Below are 21,437 nucleotides of genomic sequence, written 5' to 3' on the forward strand. Positions count from 1 at the left end.
TTTTTTTTTTTTTTTGGTCCCTTCCTTCTTTCCTTTTTCTTTTTCCCTTTCGGTTTGCATGTTTGTTGGATTTGTCAGTGTGTTTGTGTGCCTTTGTTCCCTGTGTGGTTGTCTGTTTTCTTTTCCAGGGCTACCTCAAGAAACAAGCCAAAGTACACATGGTGGAGAGTCCCAAATACCACTACGAGTAGGGAAATAAAATAACCACAGTCTCAACAAGAGAGACCAAGAGATACCATTCAAAGAACACTTCCTGAACGGACAGGCCCTGGACAGTCAAAGAGCCTTCTTTGGTACAGCGGCACTCGCAGGGACAGAGTGCATAACAAGCTTCTAAAACTAACAAGAGATAGAAAGCTAACCAAAATGACAAAATGGAAGAACTCTCCTCCCAAAAATAATCCAGGAAAAAATTACAGCTAAAGAACAGCTCAAAACAACATAACTGAACAAGAATTTAGAACAATAGTTATAAAAGTAATCGCTGGGCTTGAAAAAGGCATGGAAGACATCAGAGATGCTATTGCTACAAACACTATGGAACTTAAAAATAGTTGTGATGAATTAAAAAATGCTATAAATGAGGTGCACAATAAAATGGAGGTGTCCAATGCATGGATTGAAGAGGCAGAGAGAATAGGTGAATTAGAAGACACAACTATAGAAAAAGAGGAAGCTGAGAAAAAGAGATAAACTGATCCAGGAAAACGAAAGGAGAGTTCGAGAGCTCAGTGATACAATCACAGAACAATACACATATCATAGGAATTCCAGAAGGAGAAGAGAGAGGGATAGGCGCTGAAGGAGTCCTTCAACAAATTATAGCTGAGAACTTCCTCAATCTGGGGAAGGAAACAGACACTGAAATCCAAGAGGCACAGAGAACCCCCCTCAGACATAACTTGAATTGATCTTCTGCATGACATATCATAGTGAAACTGGCAAAATAAAAGGACAAAGAGAGAATTCTGAAAGTTGCTATGGATAAAAGGGCCCTAACATACAAAGGGAAACCTATTAGAGTAGTGACAGACCTATCTACTGAAACTTGGCAGGCCAGAAAGGAATAGCAGGAATCTTCAATGTGATGAACAGAAAAAATATGCAGCCAAGAATCCTCTATCCAGTAAGCCTGTCATTCAGAATACAAGGAGAGATTAAAGTCTTCCCAAATAAAAATTGAAAAAATTCATCACCACTAAACCAGCCCTACAAGAAATCCTGAAGGGGACTCTATGAGGGATATGTTGCAAAGAATGCAAGGTACCAGAGACACCACCACAAGCATAAATCCTACAAAGGACACAATGACTCTAAACCCATATTTTTCAATAATAACACTGAATGTAAATGGGTTAAATGCTCCCAATCAAAAGACATAGGGTAGCAGAATGGATTAAAAAAAAATCCATCAATTTGCTGTCCATAAGAAACTCATTTTAGACCTGAGAACACCTTCAGATTTAAAGTAAGGGGATGGAGAAATATCTATCATGCTACTGGAAGACAAAAGAAAGCTGGAGTAGCTATACTTATATCAGATGAACTGGACTTTAAAGTAAAGGCAGTAATAAGGGATGAAGAAGGGCATTATATAATAATGGAATATTATTATAATGGAATAATAATTCCATCCATCAGGAAGAGCTAACAATTATAAATGTGTACGCACCGAATAAGGAAGCACATAAATACATAAAATAATCACAAAAAGAAACAATCTTATGGATAAGAATGTGCTAATAGCAGGGGACTTTAACTCCACTTACAGCAATGGACAGATCAACTAGACAGAAAATCACTAAAGAGACAATGCACTTGAATGACACATTGGACTAGATGGATTTGACAGATATATTTAGAACTCTACATCCTGAGGCCATGGAATTCACTTTCTTCTCAGGTGCACATGGCACATTCTCCAAGATCGATTACATACTGAGACATAAAGCAACCCTCAATAAATATAAAAGAATTGAGATCATACCATGCATACTTTCAGATCAAAATGCTATGAAACCTGATATCAATCACAGGAAGAAGTCCGGAAAACCTCCAAAAACATGGAGGTTAAAGAACACCCTACTAAAGAACGAATGGGCCAATCAGGCAATTAGAGATGAAATTAAAAAATATATGGAAACAAATGAAAATGAAAATACAACAATCCAAATTCTATGCAATGCAGCAAAGGCAGTCCAAAGAGGAAAATACATTGCACTCCAGGCCTATTTCAAGAAATTAGAAAAAGCGCAAGTACAAAATCTAACAGCACACCTAAAGGAACTAGAATAAGAGCAACAAGAGCACCCCAAACTCAGTAGAAGAGAAATAATAAAAATCAGGGCAGAAATAAACAATATAAAAACCAAAAAAAAAAAAAAAAAAAAAAAAACAGTTGAANAAAAAAGAAAAAAACAGTTGAAAAGATTAATGAAACCAAGTGTTGGTTTCTTGAAAAAACAAAATTGACAAACCTCTAGCCAGGCTTCTCGAAAAGAAAAGAGAGAGCACACAAACAGACAAAATCATGAATGCAAATGGACTTATTACAACCAACCCCTCAAAAATACAAGCAATAATCAGGGAATATTATGAAAAATTATATGCCAACAAACTGGACAACTTAGAAGAAATGGACAAATTCCTAAACACACACACACTACCAAAATTCACATGGGAAGATATAGAAAATCTGAACAGACCCATAACTAGTGAAGAAATCGAATCAGTTATCAAAAATTTCCCCAAAAATAAGAGCCCTTGACCAGATTGCTTCCCTGGGGAATTCTACTAGACATTTAAAGCAGAATTAATACCCATTCTTCTCAAGCTATTCCAAAAAATAGAAATTGAAGGAAAACTTCTGGACTCATTCTACGAAGCCAGCATCACTTTGATTCCCAAGCCAGACAGAGACCTAGCAAAAAAAGGAACTACAAGCCAATATCCTTGATGAATACAGATGCAAAAATCCTCAACAAGATACTTGCAAATCGAATTCAATAGGATATAAAAAGAATTATCTACCATGATCAAGTGGGATTCATTCCTGGGTTACAGGGCTGGTTCAATAGTCACAAATCAATCAATGTGATACATCACATTAACAAAAGAAAGATAAAAACCATAGGATCCTGTGGATAGACACAGAAAAAGCATTTGACAAAATACAGCATCCCTTCTTAATAAAGACCCTCGACAAAGTCGGGATAGAAGGAACTTACTTAAACATCATAAAAACCATCTATGAGAGGTCCTCAGCTAACATTATCCTCAACGGGGAAAAACTGAGAGCTTTCCCCCTGAAATTAGGAACACGACAGGGATGTCCACTCTCACCACAGTTGTTTAACACAGTGCTGGAAGTCCTATCATCAGCCATCAGACAACAAAAGAAAATTAAAGGCACCAGAATTGGCAAAGAAGTCAAACTTTCACTTTTTGCAGACAACATGGCACTCTACATAGAAAACCCAACAGACTCCACCAGAAGCATACTAGAATTGATGCATGAATTCAGCAAAGTTGCAAGGTACAAAATGAATGTACAGAAATCTGCTGCATTTTTATACACCAATAATGAAGCAACAGAAAATCAAGAAACTCATCCCTTTCACAATTACAAAAAAACNCAGGAAGAAGTCCGGAAAACCTCCAAAAACATGGAGGTTAAAGAACACCCTACTAAAGAACGAATGGGCCAATCAGGCAATTAGAGATGAAATTAAAAAATATATGGAAACAAATGAAAATGAAAATACAACAATCCAAATTCTATGCAATGCAGCAAAGGCAGTCCAAAGAGGAAAATACATTGCACTCCAGGCCTATTTCAAGAAATTAGAAAAAGCGCAAGTACAAAATCTAACAGCACACCTAAAGGAACTAGAATAAGAGCAACAAGAGCACCCCAAACTCAGTAGAAGAGAAATAATAAAAATCAGGGCAGAAATAAACAATATAAAAACCAAAAAAAAAAAAAAAAAGAAAAAAACAGTTGAAAAGATTAATGAAACCAAGTGTTGGTTTCTTGAAAAAACAAAATTGACAAACCTCTAGCCAGGCTTCTCGAAAAGAAAAGAGAGAGCACACAAACAGACAAAATCATGAATGCAAATGGACTTATTACAACCAACCCCTCAAAAATACAAGCAATAATCAGGGAATATTATGAAAAATTATATGCCAACAAACTGGACAACTTAGAAGAAATGGACAAATTCCTAAACACACACACACTACCAAAATTCACATGGGAAGATATAGAAAATCTGAACAGACCCATAACTAGTGAAGAAATCGAATCAGTTATCAAAAATTTCCCCAAAAATAAGAGCCCTTGACCAGATTGCTTCCCTGGGGAATTCTACTAGACATTTAAAGCAGAATTAATACCCATTCTTCTCAAGCTATTCCAAAAAATAGAAATTGAAGGAAAACTTCTGGACTCATTCTACGAAGCCAGCATCACTTTGATTCCCAAGCCAGACAGAGACCTAGCAAAAAAAGGAACTACAAGCCAATATCCTTGATGAATACAGATGCAAAAATCCTCAACAAGATACTTGCAAATCGAATTCAATAGGATATAAAAAGAATTATCTACCATGATCAAGTGGGATTCATTCCTGGGTTACAGGGCTGGTTCAATAGTCACAAATCAATCAATGTGATACATCACATTAACAAAAGAAAGATAAAAACCATAGGATCCTGTGGATAGACACAGAAAAAGCATTTGACAAAATACAGCATCCCTTCTTAATAAAGACCCTCGACAAAGTCGGGATAGAAGGAACTTACTTAAACATCATAAAAACCATCTATGAGAGGTCCTCAGCTAACATTATCCTCAACGGGGAAAAACTGAGAGCTTTCCCCCTGAAATTAGGAACACGACAGGGATGTCCACTCTCACCACAGTTGTTTAACACAGTGCTGGAAGTCCTATCATCAGCCATCAGACAACAAAAGAAAATTAAAGGCACCAGAATTGGCAAAGAAGTCAAACTTTCACTTTTTGCAGACAACATGGCACTCTACATAGAAAACCCAACAGACTCCACCAGAAGCATACTAGAATTGATGCATGAATTCAGCAAAGTTGCAAGGTACAAAATGAATGTACAGAAATCTGCTGCATTTTTATACACCAATAATGAAGCAACAGAAAATCAAGAAACTCATCCCTTTCACAATTACAAAAAAACCCATAAAATATCTAGGAATAAACCTAACCAAAGATAAAAGAGACTTTTATGATGAAAACTTATGAAGGAAATTGAAGAAGACACAAAGAAATGGCAAAAGATTCCATGCTCATGGATCAGAAGAATATATACTGTTAATATGTCATTACTGCCCAAAGCAATCTACACATTCAAGGCAATTCCAATCAAAATTGCACCAGCAATCTTCTCAAAACTAGAACTATCCTAAAAATTGTATGGAACCACAAAAGACCCTGAATAGTCAAAGTAATATTGAAGAAGAAAACCAAAATGGAAGGCATCACCGTCCCAGACTTTAGTCTCTACTACAAAGCTGTAATCATCCAGGTAGTATGGTATTGGCACAAAAAGAGACACACAGACCAAAGCAATAGAATAGAGAACTCAGAATTGGACCCACATATGCATGGCCAACTAATTTTTGACTAAGCGGGAAAGAATATCCAATGGAAAAAAGACAGCCTCTTTAACAGATGGTGCTGGGAAAACTGGACACCAACAACAAAATGAAACTAGATCATTTTCTCACACCATAACCAAAAATAAACTCAAAATGGATAAAGGACCTGAATGTTTGGTAACCGTCAAAACCCTACAGGAGAAAGCAGGCAACAGCCTCCCTGATGTCAACTGCAGCAATTTCTTACTTGACACATCCCCAAAGGCAAGGGAATCAAGAGCAAAAATGAACTGTTGGGACCTCATCAAGAAAGAAGCTTCTGCATGGCAAAGGAAACAATTAATAAAGCTAGTAGGCAACTGATGGAATGGGATAGTTGCAAATTACATATCAGATAAAAGGCTAGTATCCAAAATCTATGAGGAACTCACCAAACTCCATACCTGAAAACAAATAATCCAGTAAAGAAATGGGCAGAAGACATGAACAGACACTTCCCCAAAGAGGCTATCCAGATGGCCAACAGACACATGAAACAATGCTCAGCATCCCTCCTCATCAGGAAAATACAAATCAAAACCACACTGAGATGCCACCTCACGCCAGTCAGAGTGGCTAAAATGAACAAATCAGGCGACTCTAGATGCTGGAGTGGATGTGGAGAAATAGGCACCGTCCTACACTGTTGTTGGGAATATAAACTGTTGCAGCCCCTCTGGAAAACAGTGTGGAGGTTCCTCAGGAAACTAACAATAGGACCCCCCTATGACCCAGCAATAGCACTGCTAGGAATTTACCCAAGGGATACAGAAATGCTGAGGCATAGGAGCACATGTACCCCAATGTTCATAGCAGCACTCTCAACAATAGCCAAAACATGGAAAGAGCCTAAGTGTCCATCAACGGACGAATGGATCAAGAAGATGTGGTTTATCTATACAATGGAATACTACATGGCAATGAGAAAGAATGAAATCTGGCCGTGTGTAGCAACATGGATGGACCTTTAGGGTGTTATGCTGAGTGAAATAAGTCAGGCAGAGAAGGGCAGATAACATATGTTTTCACGTATAGGTGGATTAGAAGGAACTTAACAGAGGACCATGGGGGAGGAGAAGGGGAAAAATAGTTGGGGGGAGGGAGGGAGGCAAACCATGAGAGACTCTTGAATGCTGAGAACTGAGGGCTGATGGCGGGGGGGGCGGGGAGGAAAAGGGGGAGATGGGCATGGAGGAGGGCACTTGTGGGGATGAGCATTGGGTGTTATATGGAAACCAACTTGACAAGAAACTATTTAAGAAGAAAAAAAAGAAATAGCTTTAGTGCTTTTTTATTGCCCACTGAATGCTTTCTTTTCCATTTAATGTTAAAGTTTGAATTTTAGTAGAAGAGTCTCTTTTGTGAGGTCATAAAAATTAGAAAACTTTGTATAGGAATAACAGGTAAACAGAACCAAAAAAATGATGGCACTTACGTTAAGAAGTAAAGTCCTTATAGAAAAAATAAGAAAGTATAAGGTTAAGAGAAAGAACAGTACTACTGTGGTCTTTTTCTGCTTTTTTCTCCTACCCCCTATTATTAGGAAACAAATTAAAATAGATGGTCAAAGGCAGTGTCTGTGAATAGTGAGGTGATACAATAATTATGGTGCCCACAAGACACGGGTTTGAGAGATGAAAGTAGCTACCTTCAGGCAGAGAAGAAAAGTCTAAGTACTGTAGCAATGTTACAGACACAGTACTTCTGGAAATGAGGAAGTGCAACTAAGTGGATTTGGGGCATACAGAACAAGTGGGTCTACAAGCTGAATCCTGAAGGACTGGAAGGAAAGGGGGAAAAAGTCACTTTTCATACGGAAAGGGGACAGCAATGAGATCAGCATGTGTAAAGACAGACATAGAAGAGTTTAGGGGATTCTCAGTTGTTTTAGTAAAGGGTTTATACATAAGATTGCATAAATGAGATGGAACATGAGACTTATGAAGGTAAAGCATGAAAGACCTTGCATGAGAACAAGATTCTTGAGATTCTTGGACACTACTATATACCGAGAACCCGGGACTTCACAGGTTCCAATTCTAAAATTAACATAAAAGGGTGTGTGTGGGCTTCTAATGATCACTCCCATTTCTTTTTTATAACATGTTTATTTTAAGAGAGAGAGAGTGTGCATACATGTGCATAAGTGGGGTGGGGACAGAGAGAGAATCCCAAGCAGGCTCTGTGCTGTCAGTGCAGAGCCCAAAGCAGGGCTCGATCCCATTAACTGTGAAATCATGACCTGAGCCCAAATCAAATCAGACGCTTAACTGACTGAGCCACCCAGGCGTCCTGATTATTCCTATTTCTTTCCAGAGGAAACTCCATAAAATGATACCTTCACAACTTTTATCAAGAAATAGCACAGCAGACTTGTCTCACCTATCAACCATGACTTCTACGAACCCCTGAGCTATTTGTCATCTACTGCATCAAGACAGCACTATTAGGCGTCATCCCTTGTCTTCATCCCATGCCTTAATAAACTCCCAATTTATGGAAGATGAAAAAAATACCAGTTCCTTTAAAGGCACTGCAAGAGGAAACCTGACGCTTAAGGTGCAGTTACTTCAATTTACGAAACCATGTCCAATCACTGAGTATATTTCATGTCTTTGAACACTCCTACCACTGTATTCCTCCTTCCCCAAAATGTGTTCCTCAGCTTGCCAAAATAAGTATATGGGCTGAATACATTCTGTCAACCCTCACAGCACAGCTTTGAAAGTGGCCTTTCTGATTATTAATTAAAGAGCTATTTAGTAAACCATGTTCTAAGATTTTTTTAAAAAGTTTATTTATTTGAGAAAGAGCGAGCAGATGCACGCAGGAGGGGCAGAGAGAGCGGGGGAGAGAGAATTCCAAGCAGTGTCCATCCTGTCAGCACAGAGACTGACATGGGGCTCCAACCGACAAACCATATCATGACCTGAGCCGAGATGAAGCGCGGAATGCTTAATCGACTAAGCCACCTAAACACCCCAACCATATTCTAAGTTTTAAAGAAAACTTGGAAGTTGTGGCCTCCACAGAGAAATTTATGAAGTAATCCCTAGACACAAAGCACTTTACTACAGAGGCACCTGTCACCAAGTCTAGAATTAACTGTCTTGATAAAATAATTGAGGGAAGGACTCACAGGGTGACCGTTCAGATGGAAGTGCTGAACTCTGTCCATCCGGATCCATTTGAATTAGGCCCAAAGTCAGGTTAAAAACATGAATCCCCACTGAGTCTCTTGCTCCCACTAGGTTCTATAATCACAGGAGTCTTAATGTTCCCAGGCCAAGACAGCTTATACTATTTTTGTTGCTATTTTTTCTCTAGGAAAAGACTTATTAGCTTGGCTACAAATAGCAAAGGCTCACTTTAGTCCACTGCTTCCTTTCCTGATGTATTATTTTTGAAGAAAATGCTTTGAGAATTTGTACTTTGTTGTGGGCACTGAAATGAAATATATACACTGAGATAAAATATTTAATTACAGGTTTAGCACGTCCAGAAGTATGCTGAAACTAATGTGCCAGAGGCCTCTTTGTTTCATCATCTTGCCATGCTAAAATTTTCAAACTTAAACGGTAGAGCAATGCAACAAGGAAGCCCACAGCATCATCAGTATAGTGAGCTATATTACCAATAACCCCTCTTTCTTAGGCCAGCCATACATTAAGGATATACCAGGTAATACAAAATTCAGCCTAAATACAAGTGGGTAGTAAACAGAAAATAATGTTTAAGTTAAGGCACCACCACTATAAATGTGTGCTCTCTTAGATGGTCTCAGGTACAAGTGTCTGTTGATCACCTGGCAACGTACAATCATCAGGAAGGACAGCAAACCAGAACCCCAGTCAAATGGGGTGGGAAATGCTCCATGAAAGAGGAATGGGTACGGCAACGTGGAAGAGCAACACTGAAAACCAAAGACTAAGAACTGAGGCACAGAGAATTCATCAACTGTATTACACCAGTAACAATAGTTGCTACTGCTGTATGCCAGGCACTGTACACAGGATGTATATATATTTTTTTAATCCTCAAAACAACCCACTAAGTTAGATATTATCATCCACATTTTTCAGATGAGGAAGTTGAGACTAGAGATGCTAGGTAACCTGGCTAAGTGACAGAGTCTGTAAGTGCTGAATCAAGACTGGAATCTCTGGCATCACCCAGCACCCACACTAGTAGGTCTCCTCCTCCTCCAGATGTTGCTTGTCACAACACTTCTACGAATAAAGTCACACTTTTAATGCCAATTCTAAATCCGCTTTTCTGTAGAAGGATAATTGAGGCTAACTCCCAAGTTCACAGGCAATCCTAAAACCAATTTAAATATGATTAAGGAGGAGGCAGGTTAACTAGTTTTCTGAAAGCCAAGTTTGCTTGTTTTTCTATCTGCTATTGCTAGTCTGTAGACACCTAAAAATGTAATGGGAACTCTGAGGACGCTTTCAATCACCTATACCTTGCATCTAGAATATCCTTTCTTCAACCTTTTCTCTTCTCTATTTATCTCAAAGAGGTGTTGTGAGGATTAAGTGAAAATAGGTAAAGCGGTTATTGCAGTGAGACTCAGTAAAATTAACTATTACGGTAACGATACGTACAAGTGTATTGTAGGATCCGGAACTCGACGCAGAAGGGGACATACTGGAGATGTAAGTTGGAGAGTTAGCACCTTATTGGAGGAAGATCAATTTATGGAAGATGGATAAAGGATGACAGAGAAGAGCCCCCAAGACTAAACACTAGAAAGCATCTAGAATTTACAGGGCAAATGAATGAAAAAGAAACGATTAATGAAAATGTAAACAAGCCGTCACAGGTATATACGTTGGAGGGAGGCAGAGGAGTGGAACTCTTCCTGTTTTCTAATTAACTACAGTTCATTAATCCCACTCCCTCGGCAAAGGGCCCAGATAGTAAGAAAGGGGCCTTGAGCTGCCTAAAGGACTTGAGAAGCTCTAAGTGATCCGCGCTGACAGGGAAGAGGCCCACGCGCTGGCGCTAGATTTCAGCAACAAAGACACCGCGTAGAGACAGCTCCAAAAACCTCACCAGGAAGCTAGGTCCGTTCGCGCAGGCGGGAACGGAGTGCACGGCCCCTTCCCCACCCGCTCAGACTCCTCCGCAACCACTGGCACTCACACCTCAGTCTCGGGGTCCGGCGCACACATCTCCGCGCTGCCTACGGCGGTGCCAGCAAACTCTCACCCACTCCTAATCCCCTTTCAATTCCCACCCGGTCTGGCAACCCACCACCCCCACTCTGGTTCGCTGCCTGATGCGAGTCTACGGAGTTCGGTAATTACCTGGAGCTCCACCGCGCCGCCATTACACCGGATGCACGTCACTTCCCCTTCCCCAGCCCCGGCAGTGCGAGAAAGGCGGAACGTGAAATACAGAAAAACCTGACGCTAAGTTCACTTTAAAACGTTATCCTATTTACTTTAAATATCATAACTTAATAGCAAGTTGAGAGCAGTTGGTCTGGCCACAATTTCCTCTTTCCAAGACGCCGACAAAAGAGAAGTTAATTGAAACTACAAAGTCCAGCATCCACCGCCGGTAAGGGCGGAAATGATGCTGCAGTTGTAATTTTAGAAGGTCGCAATGTACGACGGGAATTGTAGTTCTTCTGGGTAGGCGCCCGAGCGCACATCCAGGCGGCGCCTCTGAAACCTGACAGTGATGAGGATTTGTCAAAATTTACTTTGAAGCTCTTTCTCTGCAGTTGGCAAGAAGTGGATCTCAGTAGTCATTTTTCTGTGGAAATCTTTAAGAGGAGAAGACAGACTTATAAAGAACCTATATAAGGAAAAATGTTTTGAAACGTTAAGCGCCTACTAAGTCTCAAGATTCCAAGCCTGAGAGAACGGGAGGATTTTGGACTACAAACAAAGTGAAGTAATGAGGAAAAGCTAATTTTGTAGAGAAGATGATGCTTCTATTTGAGTTTAAGGTACCAGCTGGCAAGACATAGTGAGGATAAGGAGATTGGCTGGCCAACTTGGAAATAGCGAACTGTGCAGAGATCAGAGGTAATTTGTGAAATTGTTTTCTTATACTTTACTTTTCAAGAGTAACAAAAACTAAAAAAGTTCAACTACTTGTTACCGTTTGGGAAACCATCTTTTCCTGAAGCAATATCTTTATATTCCCCAACGCTTGTATACACCAGGCCTGGTTTATACAAACATTTCTCTGTTAGGATTTTAGAGTACTCATGCTATTTCTTTGAGGCAGAAAAGTACAGTGATTACAAATAAAGACACTGTAGAAGGCCTACTTATGTTTAAATTTTTAATCTATTGATATACTCATGGGTGATTTTTCTAGGGCAGGTTACTTAACACTGTGTGCCCATTTTCTGATCTGTTAGAGGGGGAAAAAGTGCCCATACCATAGAATAGTTTTAAGAATTGAATTAGGTGATAGACTTGATGTATGTGAGATAATTCTTACTACATAACAGTATTATCTATCTTTTTTTCCTATCTAATATGTTTTACTATAGTTAAAGGCACATTTTGGTGTCTTTAAATATTTAAGTGAATAGATTTGTTTTACCAATACAGAGCATAGGAGATGAATCTGGTAAACATTTGTATCCATATTGAAAAAAAGCAAAATACCACCTCTACAATTATCAATAGCAATAGGAAAGTTAGAATTGAAGCTAGGGTAGTTAGATGGAGCTGGAAAAGACTAGGTTTGTCATTTTGGAATTCAGGAAGCAAACTGTGTTAAGAATGTAAAACAGGTGTGTGGGTGGCTCAGTCAGTTAAGCCTCTGACTCCTGATGTCCACTCAGGTTGTGATCTCACAGTTTGTAGAATCACAATGTGGAGCTTGCTTTGAATTCTCTCCCTCTCTTTCTGCCCTTCCCCCACATGTGCGCTTTTTCTCTCTCTCTCAAAAATAAATAAATAAATAAATAAATAAACAAATAAAAAAAATAAACAAAAAAATGTAAAACAGTAAAAGGAAAAGGGAAGAAACTAGATTGGGCATGGTAATTCCAGAGCAAAGATGAAGAGTCCCACGCTGGGATGAAGAGTCCCACACTGGGATAAAATGGCTAGGCCCTTGTAACACAGTTTTGCTCAGTCATTGGCTGGAGCTACTGCAAGAAAAATGTGGCCAACATTCGAAACCTGAGATACAGTTGAAAGTATTAACATTTGAAGGGTGTCACCTAACTACTCCTAGCAGCTAGATCAAGAGCCTTTTCTTGAAGGGTTATCTGAACAGAATTTTTGTGTCACAGTCCACCCCTTGCACCATTTAGATCCACTCTGTATATACATTCAGAGAACAATTCCTCTAGGGTTCCAGTGGCTTCTCTTCCTGAAAAGAAACTTAGTAGAGAGAAGTTAGTATAACAAAATATAGTCCCCATCTTTGCAGTTGGTCTTGAACCAGAGCTGGACCATTGCCTTTCTCCTCCACTATTCATTCTAAATTCCCCTCACTCTCAGCTACCAATTCTGCTGGTATTAGTAGTTACACTGGTAGTGTGAAAACCCTAGTTCCTGAGAAATTTGAACCCTTAGTATTAATCACTTTCTCATGCAGGTGTTGCCATATGTGTCTTTTAATAGTCATTATTGGACAAGGTATTAAGAAATTCCCAAGTGGATCACCTGAGTGTCACACAGTCTTGCTTGCTCCTATTATATAACATTAAGCCTACATTCTCCTGCTGATAAGAGTTAGTTTTTTCCTACCAAGATGTTAACTCTTCTTTTTGCCTACTCATCCCTGAACTCAAGAAGTCCAAAATGCCTATGCAGCAGATGAAGCTTAGTTCAGATGAAGCTTAGAACACAGGACTCATCTGTGTTCTCTATCAAGAATATAACACCTTTGGGGACTAGGACCTCTAATTCCAAAAAGGTCAGAGCTGCAGGTCTGGGAACCACTATGTCTCCCTGTGGGTCAGTGGGGATGATTGTAAATGGGGCTAATCCTGTTTTAATCCCTTGTTTTGTGGACCCATATATTGTTCCTACTGGAGATTCTAAGCCATATCAAAGTCTACTGTACCCTGGGGAACAGCGCCTCTTCCTTGCAGAGTATTGTCTTGAACTTTATTCAAGCAGGTGCTTGAACTTTATCCTCCTTAGACCATTCAAGTGCTCTTTTAGGCCACCAGCTTCTGGGAAATGCAACATGTGATACAACCAGTGGAATCCATGGTCACAGGCACCTTCCTACACTACCTTTACTGTGAAGTGATTTCCCTTGTTGGATGCTGTGTCGTATTGTATTCCATGTCCATTTTTGCCACCATAACCATTTCACTCAAGTGTCCATTGTGCCAGCAGTGGGGTGACTGCTAACAAAGATAGGCTAACATCAAGTAGCTGCATAATTTTGTTTATTTGTTTGTTTAATACTTCTTCTGTAATGTATGCTTTCTTGTGGATATTTCATGTGTGATAAAAAGGTCTTCACACTTTTTATCCACAACACTATGCATATCCACATACCTCTAATTCTTTAAGTCCTCCTTGTCTGCAATTCTTTTTTTTCTAAAAATTTTTTAACGTTTTATTTATTTCTGAGAGAGAGAGAGACAGTGTGAGCAGGAGAGGGTCAGAGAGACAGGGAGACACAGAATCTGAAACAGGCTCCAGGCTCTGAGCTAGCTGTCAGCACAGAGCCCAATGTGGGGCTTGAACCTACAAACCGTGAGATCATGACCTGAGCTGAAGTTGGACACTCAACTGACTGAGCCACCCAGGCACCCCTGCAATTCTTAAGGTATTTTTCTTATCAGACCTCTGACCAGTCAGCCAGGCTTTTTGGCATTTCCTAGACTATTTATGCCCTGAGTTCTGGCCACTTCTCTTTATCATACAAACTGGATGACCAGGTATACCACCTGAAGCTCTGCCCATTAGGAAGCTCTTCTGTCTTCAAAGCTATTCAAGAGTGAGGTGTACTGCTGTCCAATTTCAGGTTTCATCCACATACTTAGCCAATTCATGGGTAAACTAAACTCAGCCATTTTTCTCTTTCTTTGGCTGGTGATCAGTACACCACCCCAACCCCATATGGCCATCAATACAAGCTGAGAGAGGGGTGTTGATGCAACTGAAGGTCTAAACTTATCTGTTCATGTGGATTTTTGTGCCTCTGCTATTCTTTGTGCTTCATCCCAAATATAATACTTTCATCTTAAGATGGCTCTCCAGAATTTATGACATAATGGGTTCAACAAGACACATTTCATTTTGTGTCACTTAGTGTCCCATGATCAAGCATTCCCTCTTTTTTTTTTTTTCCAGTAGCATGCCAAGACTTAACTTTTAAAAAATGTGCAACCTTGCTCCAGAACCCCGAGGGCTTGAACTGTGTAAGATTTCTATAAACTCCATATGCATCTTTTTCCAAAACTGACAACAGTTAACATCATGAAAAGTGCCAGATCCTGTGGTAAGAAGTATCAAGGCTCCTTACATCACTACTCAGACCTGCTGCAGAGCTCTTTTGCCAGGTTGTAAAGCTGGCAGCTTTTAATGTCACCTGGCATGTGGGCCAGAAAAATATTTCTACGTGTGAAGTATGTTGCTTACAGAACCCAAAGCAACCTCCTAGGCACTGTGCTTTTTTTCTCTTGTAGAGGAAGCAAGAGGAAGCAGTTAGCCTTTTAGTTTGAAGGAAATGTTCTAGCACTCTCCAGAACACTGGGCATTTAAACCCCTTAATGAAGGGACAGATCCCTGTTTATTCATTGGGGTTGATTCCCTACTTTCTGGAACACAAACCTCTAGCTTGCTAACCACCTCCTGCTGAACATGTTTAATCAGCATATTATTCATAAAATGGATCAGTGTGATACTCCACAGGATTTCCAGATGATATGCATCACTTTGGACTGTATTATGAGAAAGAAGGGAGAGTTAGCAAAGCCCTGGGGGTAATGTGTCAATACATATTGTTGCATGTTTATTTCATTTGGATATTGATATTTCTAATTGTGTTTATTGATGGGGATCAAAAAGAATCCATTCTCCAAATCAGTGGCCGTGTACTTGAGGCCATTTTCTCCTGCTTTAACAATGAGACTTTGCTTGGCATAGCAGCTGCAGTTGGGGCTGCTAGTTGGCTGAGCTTCCAGTAGTCTGCAATCATTCTGCTAATTTATCTGGTTTCTACACCAGCCAAACTGTCAAATTAAATGGAGATGTGGTGGGAATTCCTGCATCCTTTATGTCCTTAAGGGTATTGTTAATCACCACCCTCTGGCACTGTGGTATTGTTTTAGATTTACTTTCTAGGCCAGGAGAGGCAGGTTCAAAGATGTCTACTTGGCCTTCCCCACTGTGATAGCTCTTACTCCACAGGCCAAGGACAAAATATGGAAATGACTCCAACTGTGAAGTATATCAATTCCAGTTATACACTTGGGATTAGGAAGATGACCACTGAGTTGATCTATGAACCCAATGGACCCACTGTGAGCCAGACTTTGGCTATAACTCCATTTATTACCTGGCTTGCATGAGATTCCATTTCAATAGTATAGCCATGATGCTGCTTCAGTTCTTCAGGTATTAATGTTAACTGTAACCAGGTATCTAATAGTCCTCAAAATGTGTGAGTACTCCCCTTGGCTCAGGACATAGTAATTCAGATAAGTGCAGATGGGTCCCTTTGGGGAAGGTCCAGGGGAATCACCATGATATATACCTGACATGGTGTTAAGGGTGCTTCTTCCTGAGACCCAGAGAAATCAATGGCTTGAAAACTAATACAGAACCAGGAACTGGGCAAGAGATTGTGACTTTTTATTGGATTGACCAACCTCATGCTTGTTTATTCTTTCTTTTAATTATGTATATGAAGCATTACTCTCATTGGCAACCTATATATTTTGCCTGTAGTGTTACCATATTCTGTTAGCCATCTGTATAATTCTCTCTTGGCTGGTACTCCAACAACTAGTACTATGATAACTTGTGCCTCTCTAGCTTCTGAGGGTTAAGTATTGCCTTAGCCTCTATTGCTTCAGGGACCCATCATCCTCACTGCTACTAATGAACCAAGTTCCATGGCAGCCTCGTCTGTTTTTTTAATTTTTAAATTTTAATTCCAGTATAGTTTACATATAATATTACAGTAGTTTCAAATGTACAATATAGTGATTCAGCAATTCTATACATTATTCAGTGCTCATCATGTTAAATGTACTCTTAATCCCCTTTACTTGTTTCACCAACATCCCTATCCATCTCCCCTCTGGCAACCATCAGTTTATTCTTTATAGTTAATAGGCTGTTATTTAGTTTCTCTCTCTTTTTTTAATTGGTTTTGTTTCTTAAATTACACATATGAGTGAAATCAAGTGGTATTTGTCTGTCTTTGACTGACTTAATTTCACATAGCATTATACTCTCTGGTTCCATCCATATTGCTGCAAATGGCAAGATTTCATTCTTTTTTATGGCTGACATATGATATGACATATATGACATATATGATATATAATGGTTGAATAATATTCCATTATATGTAACATATATGATATATGTGTACATATTTTTGTCCATTCATTTATTGATTAACACTCGGGCTGCTTCCATAATTTGGCTATTGTAAATAATGCTACAGTAAACATAGGAATGCATATATTTTTTTGAATTAATGTTTTTGTATTGTTTGGGTAAATACCCAGTAGTAGAACTACTGGATCATATGGTAATTTTTAATTTTTTCAGGAACTCCATGCTGTTTCCACAATTTGCATTCCCATCAATAGTTCAAGAGGGTTCCCTTTTCTCCACATCCTCACCAACACTTATGGTTTCTTTTGGTTTTGATTTTAGCCATTCTGACGGGTGCATAGTGATATCTCATGTAGTTTTGATTTGTATTTACCTGATAATGAATGATGTTGGGTATGTTTTCATGTATCCAGTGATCATCTGTATGCCTTAGTTGAAGAAATGTCTGTTCATGTCTTCTGTCCATTTTTTAATTGGATTATTTATTTTTTGTGTTGAGTTTTATAAATTTTTTTTTAAAGTAATCTTTATTTTTTTTTTAAGTTTATTTATTTATTTTGAGAGAGGCAGTAATAAGGGAAGGGGGAGAAGGGTGGGGAGAGAGAGAATCCCACAGTCAGATTCCACACTGAGAATCCCACAGAGAATCCACACTGTCAGCACAGAGCCTGATGTGGGGCTTGAACTCAGGCATATCATGACCTGCGCTAAAACCAAGAGTTAAATGCTTAACCGTCTGAGCCACCTGGGAGCCCCTATAAATTCTTTAAACATTTTTGATACTAACCCCTTATTGGATAGGTTATTTGCAAATATCTTCTCCCATTCAGTAAGTTCTCTTTTTAGATTTGTTGATTGTTTTCTTTGCTGTACAGAAATTTATTATTTTGATCTAATCTCAATAGTCTATTTTTGGTTTTGTTTCTGTTGCCTCAGGAGACATATGTAGAAAAATGTTGCTGTGGCTAATGTCAGAGACATTACTGCCTGTGCTCTCTTTCAGGATTTTTATGGTTTCAGGTTTTACATTTAGATCCTTGATCCATTTTGAGTTAATTTTGTGTATGATGTAAGAATGGTCACGTTTTATTCTTTTGCATGTAGTTGTCCTGTTTTCCCAACGCCATTTGTTGAAGAGACTGTCTTTTTCCCATTGCATGTCCTTGCCTCCTTTGTCAAAGATTAACTGACTGTATAATTTTGGGTTTATTTATTGGATCTTTATTCTGTTCTTTTGCTCTGTGTGTCTCATTTTGTAACAGTACCATACTTTTTGGGTTACTACAGTTTTGTAGAATATCTTGAAATTTAGAATTGTCATACCTTTGGTTTTGTTCTGCTTTTTCAAGATTGTTTTGGCTATCCAGGGTCTTTTGTGATTCCAAACAAATTTTAAGATTATTTAGTCTAGTTCTATAAAACTGTTGTTGGCATTTTGATAGGGATTGCACTGAATCTGTAGGTTTCTTTGGGTAGGAGGAAATTTTTAACAATATTTGTTCTTCTAGTCCATGAGTATATAATGCCTTTCCAGTTGTAGTTTTTTTTTTTTTTTTTTTCCATTTTTTTTCATCAGTGCCTTATAGTTTTCAGAGTACAGGTCCTTCACCTTCTTCGTTTAGTTTATTATTTATTTATTTATTTATTTTAAGGAATCAAGTTTCTGTTCTTGGCATTTATTGACAAGGCTGTTGATCCTTTTTCTGGGCCTTTTTTTTTTTTTTTTTTAAATTTTGGTTGTTGTTTGTTGTTTTTAAATTTACATCCAAGTTAATTAGCATATATACAATAATGATTTCAGGAGTAGAATCCAGTGGCTCATCCCCTACATATAATAGCCAAGGCTCATCCCAACAATTGTCCTCTTTAATGCCCATTGCCAATTTAGCCTATCCACCACCCAAAACCCCTCTAGGAACCCTCTGTTTTCTCCATATTTAAGAGTCTCTTATGTTTTGTCCCCCTCACTGTTTTTATATTAGTTTTGCTTCCCTTCCCTTATGTTAATCTATTTTGTATCTTCAATTCCACATGAGTGAAGTCATATAATATTTGTCTTTCTCTGACTGACTAGTTTCGCTTAGCATAATACCCTATAGTTCCATTCATATAGTTGCAAATGGCAAGATTTCATTCTTTTTGATTGCCGAGTGATGCTCCATTGCGTGTATACACACACACACACACACAAACACACCACATCTTCTTTATCCATTCATCCATCGATGGACATTTGGGCTCTTTCCATACTTTGGCTATTGTCAACAGGCCTGCTATAAACATTGGGGTGCATGTGCCCCTTTGAAACAGCACACCTGTATTCCTTGTTTAAATACTTAGTAGTGCAATTACTGAGTTGTAGGGTAGTTCTATTTTAATTTTTGGCGGAACCTCCATACTATTTTCCAGAGTGGCTGCACCAGTTTGCATCCCCACCAACAGTGCAAAAGGGTCCTCTTGAGTTGTTAATTTTAGCCAATATGACAGATTGTGAGGTAGTATCTTCTGTGGTTTGATTTGTATTTCCCTGATGATGAGTGATGCTTAGCATTTTTCTTGTGTCTGTTAGCCATCTGGATGGCTTCTTGGAAAAATGTCTGTATATGTCTTGTGCCCATTTCTGCCCTGGATTATTTATTTTTTGGGTGTTGAGTTTGATAAGTTCTTTCTAGAGTTTAGATACTAATCCTTTATCTGATATGTCATTTGCAAATATCTTCTCCCACTCTGTTGGTTGCCTTTTAGTTTTGTTGATTGCTTTCTTCACTGTGCAGAAGGTTTTTATTTGATAAGTTAGTTCATTTTTACTTTTATTTACCTTGCCTCTGGAGACAAGTTGAGTAAGAAGTTGCTGGTGCTGAGGTCATAGAGGTTTTGTCTGCTTTTTCCTCTAAGATCTTGATGGCTTCTTGTCTTATATTTAGATCTTTCATCCAATTTGAGTTTATTTTTGTGTGTGATGTAAGAAAGTGGTCCAGGTTCATTTTTTTCCCATATCACTGTCCAGTTTTCCCTACCCCATTGGCTGGAGAGATTGTCTTTATTCCAGTGGATATTTTTTTCTGCTTTGTCAAACTGGCCATATGTTTGTGGGTCCATTTCTGAGTTCCCTATTCTGTTCCGTTGATCTAAGTGTCTGTTTTTGTGCCAGCACCATATTATCTTGAGCATTACAGCTTTGTAATACAGCTTAAAGTCTGGAATTGTGATGCCTGCAGCCTTGGTTTTCTTTTTCAGGATTGCTTTGGCTATTCGGACCTTTTCTGGTTCCATACAAATTTTAGGATTGTTGATTCTAGGTCTGTAGAGAATGCTGATGTGACTTTGAGAGGGATTGTACTGAATATGTGTACTGTTTTGGGTTGTATCAACATTTTAACAGTATTTGTTCTTCAAATCCAAGAGCATGGAATGTTTTTCCATTTCTTTGTGTTCTTCAATTTCTTTTATAAGCTTTCTATAGTTTTCAGCTCTTTGGTTAGGTTTATTTCTAGGTATTTTATGGGTTTTGGTGCAATTGAAAATGGATTTCTCGGGGCGCCTGGGTGGCTCAGTTCGTTGGGCATCCGACTTCAGCTCAGGTCATGATCTCATGGTTCATGGGTTCAAACCCCATGTCGGGCTCTGAGCTTACCCCCAGCTCAGAGCCTGGAGCCTGTTTCGAATTCTGTCTCCCTCTCTCTCTGACCCTCCCCTGCTCACGCTCTCTCTCTCTCTCTCTCTCTCTTTCTCTCAGAAATAAATAAAACATTAAAAAATTAAAAAAAAAGAAAATGGATTTCACTTTCTGATGTTTCATTATTGGTTTATAATAATAAACACAGCACAGAGTGCCGTGTGGGGCTTGAACTCACAAAATCATGAGATCACTACCTGAGCTGAAACCAAGAGTCGGACGCTCAAACGACTGAGCCACCAAGTGCTCCTTATTCTTTCTTTCGTTAATGTGATGTGTCACATTGATTAATTTGTGGATGTTGAATCAGCTCTGCATCCCAGGTATAAATCCCACTTGACCGTAGTTAATAATTCTTTTAATGTATTGTTGGATCCATTTGGCTAGTATCTTGTCGAGAAATTTTTCATCCATGTTCATCAGGGAAATTGGCCTGTAGTTCTCCTTTTTAGAATAAGGTAATGCTGGCCTCATAGAAAGAGTTTGGAAGTTTTCCTTCCATTTCTATTTTTTGGAACATCTTCAATAGAATAGATGTTAACTTTTCTTTAAATGTTTAGTAGAGTTCC

At 38.8% G+C, this 21,437-nt stretch overlaps 1 protein-coding gene and 1 long non-coding RNA gene across 4 annotated transcripts in view; one reads left to right on the forward strand and one right to left on the reverse strand.

Annotated features, from left to right (window-relative positions):
- CWC22 (CWC22 spliceosome associated protein) overlaps positions 1–11,016 on the reverse strand; it is a 64,993-nt gene extending 53,977 nt beyond the window's left edge. For 2 of the 3 annotated variants that reach the window (XM_077776364.1, XM_077776361.1), the window contains exon 1: positions 10,989–11,016. The gene's annotated coding sequence lies outside the window, so the exon portion shown is untranslated. Of the gene's footprint in view, positions 1–10,826; positions 10,851–10,988 lie in introns of those variants that run through there. The other variant, XM_077776363.1, reaches the window with a different exon arrangement.
- A 287-nt stretch (positions 11,017–11,303) lies between these two features.
- LOC144241751 (uncharacterized) overlaps positions 11,304–21,437 on the forward strand; it is a 131,500-nt gene continuing 121,366 nt past the window's right edge. Inside the window, exon 1 of the long non-coding RNA XR_013338181.1 lies at positions 11,304–11,717. This is a non-coding gene — a long non-coding RNA (uncharacterized LOC144241751). The remainder of the gene's footprint in view (positions 11,718–21,437) is intronic.

Source organism: Crocuta crocuta, unplaced genomic scaffold (assembly GCF_008692635.1).
Source record: "Crocuta crocuta isolate KB4526 unplaced genomic scaffold, BGI_CrCroc_1.0 scaffold17, whole genome shotgun sequence".
Lineage (NCBI taxonomy): Eukaryota > Metazoa > Chordata > Mammalia > Carnivora > Hyaenidae > Crocuta > Crocuta crocuta.